The 20,026-nt window shown below is 35.6% G+C and overlaps 1 protein-coding gene across 1 annotated transcript in view; it reads left to right on the forward strand.

The window, feature by feature from the left end:
* The window catches only part of LOC124353782, a 179,922-nt gene that overhangs the window by 46,778 nt on the left and 113,118 nt on the right, over positions 1-20,026 (forward strand). The gene's annotated exons all lie outside the window — the stretch shown is intronic.

Consider the following 20,026-nt stretch of genomic DNA (forward strand, 5'->3'; position numbering starts at 1 on the left):
AAACATAGGGCCTCTAAGGCAAAGCCTGTGTAGAGGTTCCTTCTCCAAGATTGAACATTTTGCGCAACAAAGTATTATTATTCTACTCAGGACGATCAGAGAGGCCATGCTCTCTCAATGACAATATAGCAGGGCCCCAGTACACACAAGTATTATTACTCTACTCAGGACGATCAGAGAGGCCATGCTCTCTCAATGACAATATAGCAGGGCCCCAGTACACACAAGTATTATTACACTACTCAGGACGATCAGAGAGGCCATGCTCTCTCAATGACAATATAGCAGGGCCCCAGTACACACAAGTATTATTACACTACTCAGGACGATCAGAGAGGCCATGCTCTCTCAATGACAATATAGCAGGGCCCCAGTTCACACAAATATTATTACACTACTCAGGACGATCAGAGAGGCCATTCTCTTTCAATGACAATATAGCAGGGCCCCAGTACACACAAGTATTATTACACATTACACTACTCAGGACGATCAGATAGGCCATGCTCTCTCAATGACAATATAGCAGGGCCCCAGTACACACAAGTATTATTACACTACTCAGGACGATCAGAGAGGCCATGCTCTCTCAATGACAATATAGCAGGGCCCCAGTACACACAAGTATTATTACTCTACTCAGGACGATTCAGAGAGGCCATGCTCTCTCAATGACAATATAGCAGGGCCCCAGTACGCACAAGTATTATACTACTCAGGACGGTCAGGCCACGCTAGTAGCGGCGAGGCGGCCAAGAATGTAGTATCGGAAGGGCCCAAGGCCAGGTTCCGGTTTAACCACTTCTAAGGGCCTGTCAAGGCTGCGCTTTCGAAATACTACCTCTGCTCTTTCTCAGGGAAAGGGTTTTTTATTACGACAGGATCAGCGCAGCGACTTCGATACAGACGGCTTTATAGGCTCTTCGGCCGACCCAACAGTAAAAACCTCTCCAGCGGTTGTCCCTCAACTTTTTAGTGTCTCTTAATTTGCCGAGTTTTTTATTTCAATTTCCAGATTGGAAACGAACTGTAACGTTCTATTTTTTATCTGTTACGCTTGATTTCTCCAGTTACGTACTATTGGGCACACTTTTCATATTTCTCATTAAATATTTTCCTACATCTGCATAATCGAATATGTAACATATTCGATGTAACATAACCAATGCTCTGGTATTACGTATCCAAAGTTTGTTCTAATAAAGTGTGTTCTTGTCATAACCGATATCATAAATGTGAAAGTCAGTTTATTTTTTTTACGATCTCACGTGTAAACTATTTAACCGATTGTATTTAAATCGTACATGGATATTCTTAAGGTCCCTGATTAATATATAGGCATATTCATATATCGAATATCAATCTGCGCTACGCCTCACTGGTCTCTAAAGTAATCCCATCTTGTTCTCTAAAGTTGAATTACAGCTAATAAATATTATTTATTAAAAGAGCCTGCGAAATGTAACAATCAACTGCTTGAGTACACACGGTTTTATGACAGCACAACCATATGTTTAATTAATGTAACCACTTTAATCAATTTTTTTATATATGGTCTTTTTTAAGCATAGAGTGAAGGTCGTGATAGTAACAACACTTCTTTTTTCAATGTTTTCTGCAACCACTTTTGGGTTTTTAGGAAAAATATAAATTAAACTGTACATTTTAGCAAATATTAATCATGCAGTACTGTAACGAAGATAATAAAGACAAAGTGACTATCGAACTTTTACTACATTTACAATAAAGATGTTTATAAAATCCTTTTTACTTATCTTTTGACAGAAATAGGCTTCTCAGACCTGTGTATGTATACAGATTCTTTTGATCGGGGAAACAAAGCAAAATCAACAATGGTACAAAAAATTACAAGACCTGAGTAAATTAAAATTGCATAAATACACCCTTTTTGACAGATTATTTTGATCGTGGCCACAAAGCAAATTCAATATTGGCGTTGTTAAATATAATTTACTAGAACCAGACGCCCTCATACAAGTGCTAAGCCTTCGAATAGCGCACGAAGGTACGGGTAACTCCTAGTAATATACTAGTAAAAAAATGACCAGTATAAGGGCCCATTGGCACAAACCAGAAAATTAATTTCTTATTGTCACGGTAAGAATTCGGTTTTTCTTGGTCCAACATAGACAATTAAATATGATTATCTCCTTGAAAAATGAATATAATTATTTCCCTGTACGACTTTGTTCCACGAGAATGCTAACTGTAAACATGATGGATGCTATGACTTGAAATTTTCTTGAGATTTGCAAATATTTAATTAATTTGTGAAGAAATCTAGTAACAACAAAAATAAATTAATTTAAGCAACGTTGTCAGCAACTCGGTAAGTAACTTATTGGACTTGCAGAAGTGATTATTTTTGTCGAGGCCTTTTAAGCATAACACTGACCAAAATTTGAAAAGTTTTCGACTAAAGGATATTTGTAAAACATTCAGCGTGGTTAAATCTCTACCGTGACACTCCTTCCGAACAGTGTCTAAAGTGTATTCATTGAAAATCTACAGTATCTAGAATAGTCTCATAGAGCTAATAATCTTGAATTATCTGAACTTAATTTTAATCTAAGAACTAGTTTCACGTTTTATGATAAAATGAGAAATGTTTTAGGCTAATACAACAGTATATTCAGGAGAGTGAAATTTTATAAAGAAATGACTGGTTTAACGCAGTTGAAAGTAGTTTCTCCTGCGACAATGGAACAGTGTAAGCAGACCTGGCCGTCTGCAAGCGTTAAGTCTACTGGTATATTTACACCCCTATCTGCCGACTATTGTCGCTGTATTTGAATAACAAAGGGTCTAAACCGGGCCTTTGTTTCGCGGCACGCCCATACCTGGTCCAGACGCGGCCTCAGCTGCCGCCCGATCCGGGCAATTACCACTGCGTATCGTTCCAAAACGAGGATTGCAGTCCAGTAATAGGAACTCTTGCTGTAGAGTGGTATGTTTCCTGCACGGAGGTCATACACTTATTCTTTATTTTCGAAATATGGGCAGTATAGTTATTGGTCGAAAATTTACTACAACTATCTTTATACCTCTATCAACATATTAATGTGCAAAATTTATAAGTTCAAATTTCCAATACTATTATTAACATTTCTGAGAACAGTAACCTGAAGTCTAGTACGGAGGTCATATGAAATAACATTATTTTTGAAATATGGGCAGTAAAATTATTGGTCGAAAATTTACTAGAACTATCTTTACACCTCTATCAAAACACTATAGTGCAAAATTGAAATGTTGAAATTTAGAATACTGTTATTAATATTTGTGAGAACAGTAACCTGAAGACTGATTGAAGGCATTTGTGGAGTATAAAATTTAATCTTTATATTTTAACCAACAACATATAATTGCAGAGAGCCATTCTTAACATTTTAAAGCTATTCAAAGAACTTATGTATAATTAATTAGAAATTACAGTAATTCTCCTGAGTGTGTTTCTCATTTCCAATAATAGAGCACAACTGTCAACTAGTTTAATTATGCGTTCACCTGTTTATTACTTGATTTGCTCACTACAACCTAATAGTTTAACGATCTAGAACAACTATGTCTTCTAGGAGAACAAACACATGTTTTTAATTTAACCTCTTGTACTGTCGTTATAGATTGTATGATTATAATTACTCGTTTTCATGTTTTAAAACAATTATTTACAATTTTAAAGACACCATTAATTGGAATGATAAAAATGTGAATATATATTATACATAATATATGTTATTAAGCTGTTCTATGTCTTTAAACCTTACCTTTTTTCGCAAATTTGAGAAAGAAATCATATTTAATTTCAATTGCCATCAGATTTAACCTGATATATTGGAGATTTATGTACTCCGATTAATATACGACATCATTGGAGCTTGGGTGTTTATCATCCAGTATAGTGAATATCGTGGAATACAATTCCTATAATTTCTCATGATAAGTCAGTATTCTGGTTTGGTGATTTATGGTAATACTACAAGAATCGTATGTTTAATCAGTACACTAAGTGTGTGCAAAAAGGAGAAAACAGCCCTTTACATATCTGTTATGAAACCTTTAACTGTAAGCTGGTGAATTTTTAATTCTTGGCTTGAATGGCAATGTGAAAATTCTTTAAATTTTGCAGGTTGAAAAGCGGAAGGTCAAAACAATTTTGCTAGTTCAAAATTTGAGGGGTGTAGCAATTTTGCAATTGCAATTAAAGATCCAATTTAATGCCACTAATAAAATATTGAGAAATTGTGAGATTAAACCACTTCAACCGGAGTTAATTGATACATCATCTGCGATAAATCACTTAAAGTTCAGGACCAAACATCAAGTCTTCAACTAAGTGAAACCACAAACATTTTATAAACTAGGTTTACTGAAGCGTCCATATGCTTACACAGGGCACAAAAAGGTGCTAACTAAGGTCTTTAGCATCTTACCAATGGAAGGGGGGATAGGTTGCACCAAAGTAAACAGAGTTAATATATAAACATCTGTACAGCCCTCCCCTGTCTTAAACTTGGGGTAGTCTAAATACATTTTTTTAAGGATATGATTAAATATCTGAATAGTTAATGGTTCTATCCGTGTTGTAGTATTTTAATCAATTTAGGTTAAGTTGTGTAAAATGTAACACAATAAAAATAGCTTATGTGATTATCTTTTAAAAGCAATGTGCTAAATACAGATGAACAGGGTTTTTCAATTCTAGGTGTTAAGTTTTCTACATAAATAATGTTAAGGGCACAGGAATAACAGTAAAAATATGTACTATCTAAACAGTAATAAATTATTGTTAAAGGTTTGATGTAATATTTGTACCCAACGGAAAATTTGGAAAAATATAGTTTTTCCTCAGGGTGACAAAAAAAAGATATTGTGGTCACAATAAGAAGAGGATAGTTCTATCCTCGTGTTCTATTTCTGTTCACATATAATGATGACAAACTTCCGAATTCCTATTAGCCTTTCAAATAATCCACCTTCAATAACAAACTTTAAGGAATGCCTACGGGGTTTGACCAATGTTTTCATAAAAATCGAGTAATACCAAGATCATATGGATTTCTGTGCATGTTCACCTGGAATTGCTGGAAACAAACACATAATTGTCCAATAATTTTAAATTTAGTACGAGATAACTCAATGATAAAGATGCTATCGTAAGGTGTGAAAATTATATCGTCATAGGTTGAAAATTAGACTCAACTGATCTACACCAGCAAAAAGTAACATAGGTGAAAATTTAGCTCTCATGAAGGTGTTGTAAACTTATTTTTTGTTTCTATAAATTGTTATTCTGGGCACTTTTAGGCAAGTAATCTATAAATAGTAAGTGGGTTTCTAGGTCTACGAGTGGAACCGGACCGGCCCTGTACGGCAGAGACCGGGCACAGACCTCGCTTAGCGTGATTCGTGCAAGCCAATCAACCCGTCCGAGACTCATGTTTCAATTGTTGGACCAAACATAAAGCACACGGCTGTCAGCGGAACTTGTGCAACTACCGAGCAACTTGGTGGCAGATTTGGGCACGCGATGGAAAGTTGGTCAATAGACACGGCCGATTACCTGCTTGGTTCGATAGTGCGGGGAGAAAATTCACAGTTTACTATCGAACTTAATCTAACATATAGCATTTCAATTACAACACTAATAAAAACATTCATTTTATTGTTTTAAGGAGGTGTAATTAGATTTTTGGGGAAAAACTTTGTTACCAATGCCTGAAGATATTAAAAGTAGAAGGTGTATTTAAATGAGGAATAATTGAGGAAAATTGAGGAATTTCAGGAATCTAAAGAAGGAAAATCAGTCAGTTTTGCAACCAGTCCCAGATAAAAAAATCTGAAGAAAAAATGGGAAATTTTGTACAGTATGGATATGAGTTATTATGGATATGGATATGTATTCATTTATATACATAAAAAATATAATTCCATCTGCTAATGCTCCATATACAAAAGGAATATCCTTTTATTACTCAACTGGTTTTCTTTAGACCTAATTGCTAAGTACCTTTAAATTCTGCTTCAAATGGCAACCACTCCTGGTGGGATGATCAACAATTTAGGAAAAGTGAGGAATTACAGGATTCTAAAGAAGGAAATCTGTCAATATTGCAACCGTCCCAGATAAAACATCTGAAGAAAAATGTGAAATTTTGTACAGTATGGGTTTAGGTTGAATGCAATTTAAAGATTTATGAGTTGTATTCTTTTATATACACATGAGATATAATTTCCTTCACTAATGTTTCATTTACAAAAATAATATCTTTATTTTCAACCGGTTTTCTTTTGGCCAAATTGTTAGGTGCCTTTAAATTCTTTTTCAAATGGTAACCACTCCTCGTGGTATGATAAAAGAAATTTCCCCTAATTATTGTTCCTGTCTTTAGTAAAAGTTCTTCAATAAGCTGTGATCGAATTGGGTTTAAAGGTTGAAAAAGGATCATTCCAATCAGATATCTATTGTAGCACCAATAAACCATCAATTTGGCTGTCATATCCTTTTAAAACCGCATGAACATGAATGCTACAGGAATTTAGAGGTACTAAATGACCGCGCCTGTTTGTATTTCAGCGTTACATCTATCTGGGTAGGGGATAAAGTGAGAATAATACTCTCTCTGTGATCGGAACATTGTTGGAGCAGCTGGTGAACACTGGCGGGAACAGGTGATGTCACAACGCATACTAGAACACCTGAGACACAAACAAACTGCGTGATATCAGTGTGTCGATTATACTGTAGAAGCCTAGTCATCGGTATGGCATTCGATCCCATTGTTAAGTTCTCTATAGAGGTTTGCATATAGGAATGTGTTAGAGCCAGTCGCACTTTCTAAACCAGTAAGTCAGTAAAGATTACTGATTGTACAGTTACTTATTGTATTACTTCGGTCCAGTGTTGCATAGGAATGGACGGAAATAATCCAACAATTGATCCTTAACTGGGATAGTTTTACATGGGTTAACTAATAAAATCGTACACATGAACGGTGATATAACCGAGATGACGACACTAGACGATGAATTATGGATGCTGCACGAGCTAATAGAAACAGTATTACTTGTTACCTATGTTTATGGGATGGATATGGGAGCACTGAAGTCTTTTATGACTTCTTCAACTGGGAACTGGGCGGTGGCTCCATCTGCATATTGAATACCTCGCTGGTTATCCTTTGTGAAGGAAATATCGTCCACTCCTTTGGATCCAACACAATACGCCTTTGGCAAGTAACGCCACGCAATTTATGTGCGGTTAGTTTACGTTTTGTGCTGGAATGTTGCGTGTTGATGATGTTTATACACGTCTTGCTCTCGTGGCGATGGGGATTTGCAACTATTCAGTTTCGTTACAAATAACTACTGTGCTTAAGATTCATGAGAGAATGATATATGGAAATGAAACCATAGGTTGGAGATGTTATGAGCCCCTGTGTAAATTCTATCCTTTCCTAGTCAGTGGCATTTTATCTCTAAACTTGTAAATGAAAGAGACCTTTACCTTTGGACTCCAGGCGAAGATACCGAAATTACATGTTCCTGCACAAACTGGTGAATGGCTTCATAGACTGTCCTAATCTTCTGATTGGCGTCTTCCTTCCATCTCAAGATACATAGCTCGAGGGTCAATATTTTGCTGGCATTTTCAGCCACAAAAACATGCCATCATGAAATTTCCGAGCGTTTAATATCCGGCTATACATGCGGCCATCTTGAATTTATGCCCTGTAAGAACAATCTTGAGCTTCAAACACTTATACGCCCATATTTGTAGGCGTAGAATTATGGTAAGTCTCTGATTTTTAAAGGCCATGCTTGAGGAATTCCGCAATGGTTTAATAATGTTTTACCATTTCATGTAAAGGAAGTAGACTTGGTATATCAATGTTACCCATTAAAATCTAACTTTTAATGCCGTTGTCAGATTTGTATCTCATCAAGGAGACGGCCCGAAAGGAGTCAGAAGAAAATCTTAAATTAGAGATCATAGACCGAGATGTAGGTAGGGTAAACCTTTTGAGGTCCGATTTACGGCATTATGTTATACTAAAAATACCTTTAATTTGATCGATATTTATTATTTAAACACTACTGTGAAACCTGACTAAAAATGTGAATGTACCACATTGCAAGATATCTGGAGAAAGATCATCTGGGGAGTTCAAGTTTTGTACATAACAAGAATGAGTTCTATTGTGGTGCATATCCAGCCATAGAATTTGGCTGAGCGGCATTGAAGCCTATCACTCAGTAGGCCGACGCATTTCTCTTTTATCTACCGGGGGAATTGAATTCTTCTCTATATGATGTCTATATGTCCACAGGGCATCTCAAGAATGGGGTGAGCTTTAGACTTGAAACGTGGTGTGGCTTTCTTCTACCTTTTATACAAAGGAAACGATATTATTTAATTTTAAGTCTTCCTAGTAAGATACTAAAACATTGATTTAAGCTATGTTTCGAAGTTTGTCTTGAAGGTCTATATTGAAACCTACGGAATTATTCCATAATTAAGAGAGAGGTTAACGAGATGACGGGGTGTAATGTATATGCGTGGCTAGAAACTCAAGATCAAGGTAATCTCTTTGTGCACTGGACTTCTCGGGCCATCTTATATCAAGTCTTCACTCCCTTTGATGACAAGACTTAGACGTGCCAGCACAACCTGTACTTGTCCAATCTTCAGCTTTATAGACATGTTCAGCAGAGCATACAAAATTAAGAATATAGTTCTGCAGTAACCAAATAGTGTCTAATTCAAATATTTAATTTAGATATGATATCTATACATCCAAAAACTTAAATTGATCTAAAAATTCTTCTGAGCTCGATTAAATAAGGTCTTTTTTCTAGAAAAAATTAGAAGTTATTTTAGCACGAATAATAAAGTTTGCAGCTGCAGTCCGTACTTTGTACATATTAATAATTGTTAATGGTGATGTCTGACCATGCTGCTTTTATTCCCTAAATAACACGATAATTTGACACGAAATTTTGTGTTTACGAACTGTAGACTGTTTAATGTATTATTTACAGACATGTCAGGAAAACGTAGTGTGGAAAGTGTTTGGGCCTATGTTAAAGTTGTTTTTGTATATACGGAACCAAAGTTAAATATTTCTTAAAGAGATTTTGTTAGCAGATGTAATCTGTTCCATTTGTAACAGTTTAGTGACTAGTATGGTAAAAATCTAAACTGTTAAAAGTTGATATCGTTATAGTTAGATTATTGGTAAACAGTTGATTTGTCAAATTTACACTTAACCAAAAACCGTATACATCACGATTACACTTGTATAAATATTACAAAACATAATATTGCTGCAATATAACAAAACAATGTTGTAAATTTCAAAAATGATCCTGTACGGAATATGCCCGGCACCTCATAAAGGTGGATCTTCAGGGAACTTTTAAATGTCTGTAGGGAGTTGACTTGCTTAAGACTGTCATGAAGCTGGTTGTATAATGTTAATGTTACATCAATCGCCCATGTTCATGCAATTTTAAGTTATGGTTAGGAATTTGAAAAAGTGATGTCTGGTGCAATATCAATGACAAGACCGATACTTTTCAAACGCATTGCAATTCATTATGGACCAGAACAAGAGCTTAATGATGACAGGGTCAGAATAATTAGTGTATTGTCGTTTAGTGTAATAGTGTACTGCAAGTAGTCCCTTACAGAAGTAATGTTAACAACAAAATACTTTATGTTGAACAAAATATATGAAAACAAGGAAAGTGTGATTGGGTCTTTTTCGTTACTGCAGAAAAAAACCCACAAATCGTTTATTACAATAAAACCTTGCGCAAGTGTTAAACACACGTATGAAGCACTGTAACATGTAGTATGAAATGAGTTATCAAGTAAAACTGTGAAGAATGTATCAGGAGTATGGAAAGAAAAAGATTATTCCTGAAAGATAATGATTGTAAGCAGGAAGATTGTGCGAGGTTAATGATTGTAAGCAGGAAGATTGTGCGAGGTGAAGCAACAAATAATGCAGTAATGTCACTATAAAGTCTTCCAAAAACAATGTTGCTTGTTGTTTGGAGAACGAAAAATCACCTCCAACCTTATCATCATCTTCTGGGAAAGAACGTGATAAGAGTTTCGGTGTGGTTTGGTTTACCGGTGAGTCTCTTCTAAGGTAGACAGGAACACAATGGGCTGATATAGGAACAGTAGTCGACATCTATAATGGGGGAATGTTCACTAATTTAAAATACAAGACCTATAAATACTCGAATTATTAGCCCAATGTTGTTTTAGTCCATATTGCCATCAACAACTTGGTGCATCGAAAGCGGTGGCATCGGGTTTAAGGTGGTTCAGACATTTTATTATTAACTTGGGGTTTGGGAAATATTTGTTTACGTTAAATTCATGATGTTTCAAGTTAACTTTCCTGAATACAAAAAAAGTACGGACAATGTTTTTGTCTCTCATCGTGAAATTAAAGGCATTTAAAGTTGAAACGGCTGAAGATATAAATATGAAATTCTTAGTGTACATACATAAATTATAGATTTAGGGAGTGACTTGATCATACATTTTTGTAATTGAATATAAAGTAAAAAAATTGTATTAAGTTTTTCCATTTTTTAAATTTTGTTTTGATGGCGGAAGGATTGTGAAGGAAACATGAATTTTCGTGTTTTTCCATAGTTTAGTGATTTAAAAAAAAACCAGTAACACTACGTTTCGAGATCTGCAATCTGATCTCTTCCTCATGTACCTAACCTTGTTCATCAGCCGTTTTTATTTGGTCCAGATTTCAAAATGGCCCACATGGCCTACTTGAAACGCCTGTAATAAAAAAAATTATCTGCTTTTTCTGTATTCAGAGAATTTACCTTGAAGGACTGAATTTAATGTAAAAATGTTTACTCGATCGCATTACTTTAGTGGAAGTTGGGACAAGCGTGCATTACATAGCTTGGTTAGTATGCTGTACAAGGCTAGGCAGAATCTTCCACATTCCTTCACTATACTGAGCGGTATTCTTAGACGTGTACGTATTCCTGATATATCCTTATCTTCTTTGCCATCCTTAACAGCTACATTTAAAGTGTATTAATGCTGGAGAAGAGTTTGTCGATAGAAACTATTAAGATATATTGTGGTGTACGATCATTCCATCTGACACAAGATAGCCGCCATCTCAATAGAGCAGAAAACTACCACTGTGGCATCTTCATACTTCAAAAAATAAGCGGACAGTAGGAATAATATAGATAACCGTTCGAACATCGATGAACAGACATCGGAATGTGGATACAACTTTGGATACAATGAGCTTATCCTGCTAATAAACGATTTGTTGCAGTTAAAATACTTAAAAATAAATGCTAAGTTACACAATTCAATTTGTAACACTTTTGATGGGTCTAATATTTTGCTGGGTAACGAGACTTTATGTTATAGAGATTATATAAAACTGCTCGATGTTGCAACATATTTCCTACTAAATTCATGGATTAAATAAAGCTCATTCTTCCTCGGACTATTTGTAGATAATATTAGACAAAATTAGATTGAAATTTACAAATTTAAAATAATTAATATTTCCTTGCAATATTTTATGCGTCTCAAGATTTTAGTCGTCGTGTCATTCAAGAAAACGCTGTACTTATTCAAAGAATAAAAAATGCTTCAATTAAATTCATTTTTAATCTTAAAAGATTTGACCAAATAACTAATTTCGAAAAATGCAATTTTTACCAATTATGGAAATATCTTGACTTTTAACTGTGTTTCATACACACAAACATATCTTATCTTGCAAAACCCTGTATATAAAAAACTTACGAATCGCTCTGACCTTCGAAACCGTCGATACAATGCGGGATGCCATTCTGCAAGTGCCGCCCTTGAACCTTGAACTGTGTCGAAAAGGGTCTCGAACTTTGCTCCTAAAGAGTACAATGAATACTACTTCCTACATGTCGGTTGGCTCTCTACAATTCAAAAAGAAAACTAAGTCTTTGTTTAAATTATATTACATACAAAGAAATAACAATTTTCTTAATCTGGGGTTTACTGTTATTTATGTAACTTTCTTAACATTAAGCTCTAGTGTAAAATTTAGTGGTCTCTACTATAGTTTTTTTTTTTTTTTTTTTTTAATTTAAGAAAACATTTAAATCTACTATTTTAGAATGTTATGAGTGTGTTTTTTTTTGTATTATTACATTTAGTATCTATTATATTATAAACAATCACATTTACACACGGACGGAAGTTTTGATAAAAGTTTTTAATTATCGGGACGAGGATAACTGCTATCCGTTGAAAAATGTTTATTTTACCATCACTATACTAGAAATGAAGAGAATGTAAAACAGTATGTTATCAGAGCATTTTTAAATCTCTAAGCACTTGTATGGTCAGAAGGCTTCATTCCAAAATATGCCTTTGGCATTTAGCTCAACGGATGTAGGTCACCATTGTTTAGCCATTGTTCCGTTTTTAGAAGTAACTGTACTTTCCTGGACGTCAGTGATGGTCAGTGGAAGAAATTCCCATCTCTACCACCAATCCCAATTTTGTGCATCAATACCTTCAGCTCTATTCTCACACAAGAATAAAATGCTAACCTCTCGAAAATGACAAAATATAACAAAGCATTCATGTAGCAGGGAATACCTAGAAGTATATCGAAGAGATTTATTGTAGTCGCAAAGAAGATTTCTAAATCCTTACTTCCCCTCTGTAATAAAGGCCTCACAATATCATTCTTTAAAACAGTGGTGCAGTGGAGAACCCAGATCTGGAGATTAGACGAACTTCAATAAATTATTGTTCATTATTGTTGTTCATAACGTCACTTGCACGAACAAGCCTAATACGAAAAGAAGAAAATTAAGGAAGTACTGTGTTCAGATAATTGTATCAGTTAACAAGACTACTTAAGTAGGGGAATTAAATTGATAATAGTCCATTTTTATCAGAGGATTTTAAACCAATATCTTATCAAACCCACTTTTATTACGGAATGCAAAGAATATATTAACGTTACATTTTACTAAAGCATTGAATTTGCTATACACCTTATTGTCTCAACATATGCTTCAAAATTCCTCAACTCTAACAACCCAACATGTGTAACCAACGGTCTACAAGTTCTGACATCAGTTCCACTTGGTTAATTAGCCCAGTGATGACGTCACCAGAAGCCTTTAACAGCCGGCATGTAGTGACTCGTTGAGACTTAAGTGATGAGATAACCTGACCTTTCCCGACCTTGAGACTGTGATAAACTTCGTCACTGCATGTCACGGGGCGACAGAAGTGTTTGAACAAAGAGGTTTGTTGAAACACTGGGTTTTCTTTGTCTCACTCTTGATTTATTCTTGGCGTTTGGAGCTCTTGAATTAAAACTATTTTCAGTTACTTATAATAATGCTTAAAATGTATTGGGAAACGCTGCAAGACTAGAGTTGGAAATGAACCAGAGTTGAAAAAAGTAAAATACGAGTATTTCAGATGTATAAAAAATTGATGAATTCAGTTGGAACTTTTCAGTATAAACGAAATATTTCCTTTCGTGACACCTTCTGATCATAAGTACTAATTAACCATTTAACACATGATGGGTATTCAATGCAACAAGCAACGCCCTCAATAAAGGCCATGAGAACCTCATTCAGTTTATTGTATGGTCCAACCTATGTGTTTACATTGAGCACAGTAGTAAAAATAATATAGTTCCCTGATGTACTATAAAACCACCAGAGGTCTACATTTAAAAAAAATAAATGTTGGCCGCTAAACGGTTCGGTGCCTTATTCGTAATCGACTCTACTTATCGGGTCTGGTGAACCTTTCGGTCGGGAGCTGATTAACATTGTTTGCCGAGAAGAAACCAGAACAATAAACATTCTTTATAGAACATTTCCGTAGTGCCGCATGGGAAGTAAAAACATTAAGCCTCTGAATGGTGTAGGCCCGAAGCAAAAACCGGGGAACGGGAACAATAGTGGACAGAACGAGACGGGGAATACTTTTCCATAACATGGTCAGATAATTTTAAATTCCAAGTCACGGACGGTTTTTCTTAAATTTATGGGCTGTTCGTTCACAGAGCCCCTTCTCGGGCAAGTTGCTGCGGTCTTCTTTCTTCTTCTTGCTCTGCGACGTCCTGCTCCTCCTAATTACACATTAACCTGTCCGGTTGTGCCCTTGTTTAGGTGAACATCTGATATCATCTGGTATGGCAATGTACAGATTTTTTAGGCATTTAAGCTCTCAAGAAGGGGACTACGTATTTTGGAATAACTCAAGAATGAACTAAAATGAAAGATGTGTTTTTACCTAAATTTTTGTTCTAAGTTATTATTACCAGAGTTGGCCAGGCTGTAACTCCTATTTTGTTCGATTAAACGTGTGGTTAGATTTGGAGTTGTTAAGGTTTTGCACTCACTCTTATTTTCTATCGGCTGCTATTGCAGGAAATCACTAAAATATACCAGATACACTAGTTAGCTGTTTATAATATCTTCGAATTGGAATGGTATTTCTGAGATATATTTTTAACTTTGATCAATCTTTCACTTTTAAGGCAAATACAACTTATTAAGTATTTGTCATCTATTGTGTTTTAAGTTTGTAATAACTTGAACTCGTTCAGCCTGTCCTTCCTTCTAGTACGAATAGGTAATTGGGTACTCATTTAGAACAAGCGTCTTCGTTACATTTTTTGTTAAATTAAACAAAATTTAAATTCAGCCCTAAAAAATTCTCCAGACGTGTAGTTAATCAATTAAGAACTCATATTTAATTCACTCCCAATTACTGTACGCTGTAGACAGCCTACACGCAGCATACAACAGAATGCAAATATAATTTGCATAGAATTTCCTGTGCAATGTAATCTACCGGATAAAATAGTGAAGTTGCCTTCGAAGAGACACGACGTGTGCCGGTCATAGAGTATAAACCCGGGGGTTAACGGCTCGTGGAACCCGTATGGCAACTATGTATGCTAGCAGGCGGCTTGCTTGATAACACAACCCATTGTATTCGGTTACATAGCACGCCTTTCCAGCAAAACTGGCTATGAGAATGTTCAGGAAACCCAACAAAGGTCATTGCAAAAGGAGTGCAGAATTTTGAGATTGACCATTGTTGTTATGTAAAAAATAGCACGCTATTAAGAGCGGATATATATGAACTCTTCTTCCGGTGACAAACCATAATATTCATATTAAACGTAAATAACAATTAATTAAAATAGTACTTCCGGTTCACTTGGAAGAAGTAGGTAGATTTTGTGACAGCTAACATATTATTAATTTACTTGTACTCAGTATCCCGAGAACTTTACGACGTAATGAAAATGTTTGTAACCAGATGTTTAGGAAATGTTATAAGAATTTCAGAACATTTCGGATTTTTTATAAATATAAGTTGAGACTTTTTTAAAGTTTAAACGACTGGGAAAATGGAACCAAATGACGTACCAGGCTGGTAAACGAATTTAGTCTAGATATTTCACGACTCGTATCGCCAGTTCCTTTGTGATGGTATTTTCATCAATATTTCTAAAACGTTTCGAGATACAAAAAATGTTTAATTACAAAATGTGTAGGAAATTTTATATGCATTTCAAAACATATTTTCCCTAGGTTCATAAATAACTAACGCCACCATTTTGAAACGAAATGACGTGCCAATTTTATACAAGCAATTGCACTAGGCTGGTTTTCTGTACAAAATCTGCATAAAATATTGCACTGAGCAAATACAAGTTTGTGCTCTCTTCCTTTGTACTTGATCCCAGCAAATAAACATAAAGTGCCAAAAACCACAGATATCAGATGTTTATCAGAGATGCTTAGTGAGAAAATTGTATAAATTCTAAAGTTATTCTAGACCACTACTTTAATATTAGAAATATTTTGTATACGATTGTTATGTGCCCTAATTATGTTGAGTTATATTACACTGAGTCAAATATTCTGAAATGTTATATGCTATTATATGAAATTATGGAGAGTATATTATCGATTCTGTTGACACTAATTTGAAATACTGTACAAAATTTCAGTTGACAGACATTTCTTCCAGTTGTGTTTTCTGAGTATTATTCTGCTCAAACTGATGAGGAAAATGCAAATCTTTTCACTCAAAAATATCCTAATCGGTTGTGGATGGCTGATACTTCCGATGGCTGTTTGATGGTAATGTAGTTATAGATATCAATCCTGGACATAAGTGAGACGTAACTGAGAATATACGACTTACCTTATGACTTAGCTGTTGTGGATTCTCAAGGCGTTTAAGGGCTGTTTGATGGGGAAGTAGTTATAGATAACGTTCCTGGACGTACGTGAGATATGATTGAGAATATACGACTTACCTTACGACTTAGCTGTTGTGGATTCTCAAGGCGTTTGAGGGCTGTTTGATGGGGAAGTAGTTATAGATAACGTTCCTGGACGTACGTGAGATATGATTGAGAATATACGACTTACCTTACGACTTAGCTGTTGTGGATTCTCAAGGCGTTTGAGGGCTGTTTGATGGGGAAGTAGTTATAGATAACGTTCCTGGACGTACGTGAGATATGATTGAGAATATACGACTTACCTTACGACTTAGCTGTTGTGGATTCTCAAGGCGTTTGAGGGCTGTTTGATGGGGAAGTAGTTATAGATAACGTTCCTGGACGTACGTGAGATATGATTGAGAATATACGACTTACCTTACGACTTAGCTGTTGTGGATTCTCAAGGCGTTTGAGGGCTGTTTGATGGGGAAGTAGTTATAGATAACGTTCCTGGACATACGTGAGATATGATTGAGAATATACGACTTACCTTACGACTTAGCTGTTGTGGATTCTCAAGGCGTTTGAGGGCTGTTTGATGGGGAAGTAGTTATAGATAACGTTCCTGGACGTACGTGAGATATGATTGAGTATGTATGACTAAGAGGTCGTGAAAGCCCGAAACGTTCGATGGCTGTTTGATGGGGAAGTAATTGTAGTTATCGTTCCTGGGTATGCGTTAGCTATCATTGAGAATATATGACTTATAAATCGGTATCAAGTAATGTCTGAGGCAGGAATACTAGATTTGTATTAGGCGGATGTTTTGGTGGGCGTTTCGTTATCTGATGTCTTTGAGAGTCCTTCCTCAACAAAACTGTTTCCTGCCCTCAATAAAACTAGTAATAATCACAAAATTTTCCAATGTAAATTGTACTTTGTGTCTTTTTTTCTATCCTAAATGTTGCACATGTGTTACGGAAATTACCACTGTTCTGAAACCACCATATGACCTTATCAGCAAGTGGTCAAATACCGCAGATTTTCAGGGATCACGAAGTCAGATAATTTGCTCAACTCTTCTACTTGTCAATTCAAAGATTAAAAAAAAAACTACAGTATGTGCATGAACCGTAATTGCGTTAAATTTGTTCATATTGTTTGTTTTCACATTTTAAAATGCAATTATTCTGAGTTGGCGACTGACAGTTGCTGTTTTGTAACAACTTGTGAATATCTTAATGAAAGTATAAATTTCTCTCCTTTATCCAAAAATTGTCAACTAATTAATGTTCGAATTTTTGTAGATAATAGATGGAGTGAAGAGTGTCTCGGCCAGACTACGATATGTCTTACAATGTTGGAACATTTAGATGGGCGCGTGGGCGATCAGCTTCTGCGTTATCAGTTGCGTTGGAAGGTGTTGCTTCCTCAGAACGCCCGCATGCGAGTAAAGTACCAACTTAACGAGCTCTTGCTCCACTAACAGCCCACGATACGAGATACAAAGTATGTTGGCAATACTGGGCAGACAACAAGCCGCCGTTAATGTTATACACTGCAACAAAGTCTCTATACAATTATTGTCATTACACGAGCATTTTATGAGTTTTTATAGTGCAATAGAATGTGAAGTGTTTTGTAAAGGTCGGAGCTGGTGAAACACACTATTGGTTTTTATAGAGTTATTTTAAGATTGCACTTGGAACTTATCTGGGAATTTAAAACGCTTTAAATCCTGCATCTCAATTGAAGATTCTTTATGAGATAGTTCTTAATATTTGTATCAAATGCTCTGCAATTCTTAAAGAACACGGCTTTAGCAAAATCTATCAAGAATTTCATGAAAATTGCCATATATGAAAGCCATGTTTCCGTCTATGCCATTTTAAAAGCCATCTCAGTCAAAATAACCCAGTTAAATAGGGCCATTTGCCGTTTAGCCTGTTATGAAAATGGCATTGCTGGTTAATCTAAAATGTTCGAGTTTTGTACGAAAGCAACCAATGAAACAGAGCAAGTATTTATCAATCACACGTGTTAATATGTAACTGGATAATACTCTATTTATTAATTTGTTTACTGTTTTTTTTTGCCAACAAGGTTACTACAACACCATAGTAACCAGAGTCACTATTTGACAAACAAGTCGAACATCCCAAACGGACCGATATTTACTATGTTCAACAGCGATGTAGAGGTTTTCTCAGTAGAGTTTGGTACCAAATTTCAACCCTCTAGGTCAACTCGTTCAACAGAAATGTTACGTCGTAATTTTCCATTAGTAAGGTGGTTGTTATTTAATAACATTTAAAATTCGATATAATGTTTTGAATTTTGCATTGGATTCTGATTTAGAAATATTTAGTTCTTCACAATTAACTTAAATCTTCGTGATTATAAGTGTGTTGGTTCAAAAGTTTAATTGGTAGGCCTATCATCAAAGTTTTGAATTTTAAACAGCTTCTGGTCACATGGTCTACATTCTGTACAAGCCATGATAGAAAACTGGTAAACGAAACAAATTCGTCATCTTGAACTTATGAATATATCCTGAATGTCTTCCGTGTGCTCTTTCTTTCACGTAGAAGGGCATACAGAAGAGCTTGACTATAGAAACATTCGTCATCTTCCGAACAGTTTGCAGCTTTATATAGGTAGTCTGTAAAGGAGACGATGATTTAAGGCCAAGAAGCGAATCTAGATTTAAATGGATTGTTTTCTTATTCTTGAATGGTACGCATTCTGAGAATGTGGCCAAACATTAGTAAAAAGTAACTGAAATTGGTTTTCTGTCTAAAATGTAATGCTGATGCTAGAAAAACTACCACGATCACCTGGATCTTGCCAGCCGTCTTATAACGCTGGGGAGTAGAGAAGGTTTTTGCATTGATTTCTACCAACAGCCTTCGTAGTTTTATGGACAGAACGGGATCTGTCCACATAGCGCTCGTTTTGGGTAAATTAAAATGCCACAAACGAGCCTTTGAAGGCTGACTGTATTAAGAATACCACTCTTTCTAAATCTCGTTTCTCCCCAATTTTCACTGTTCCCACCATTCCATTCCTTACCTTTTTTTTGAAGTTTGATATAAAACTTCTCTATCTATGATATTGATTTAGAAGCTCTTTCACAGATAACGTTTCATGTGAAATGTCGTACGTCTCATTGCCCGTTGATTTTCTGCAACATCCCATACCGACTGCTATCTCACCAGAATGGTCTGGTAGTTTTGAGGGTTTCTTTGTAGGTCATAAGTCATAGCTTTAGGGTTGTTACTATTTGAAAGCTCAGTATTCCCTTTAAAATGGTTATTTCACACAAATGTATCTGTGTTTTTAATATGGACAAACGAAAATCCTCTCAATAATGGCCTTTTTGATGTTAACCGCTGGAGGTCACTGTTCCTACAAAACGAATCTAACTGTTTGAAATGAAGTCGCGTCAGAGATAGTTATGTACTTGCTAACGAGCATCCTTCTCGATCTCTTTGCAACGTACCCAGTTCAGTAAATACCAATGAATCCATACCTTGAACACACGACAATGTTACAAGGAACACCACAACTAAGTAGAATATTGCACAACGGTGGTCTGCCCGACACAGAAGCACTTTTGTCTTGGAATGTGTGTCAGTCGGCCAACTAAGACACCGCAGATCCAATAAATCTCCGGTGTTGTGCAGCAGTAACACCAAGCGGCAGCGAGCAACTCTGGGCGT

This window comes from Homalodisca vitripennis, chromosome 2, assembly GCF_021130785.1.
Source record: "Homalodisca vitripennis isolate AUS2020 chromosome 2, UT_GWSS_2.1, whole genome shotgun sequence".
In the NCBI taxonomy this organism is placed as follows: Eukaryota; Metazoa; Arthropoda; class Insecta; order Hemiptera; family Cicadellidae; genus Homalodisca; species Homalodisca vitripennis.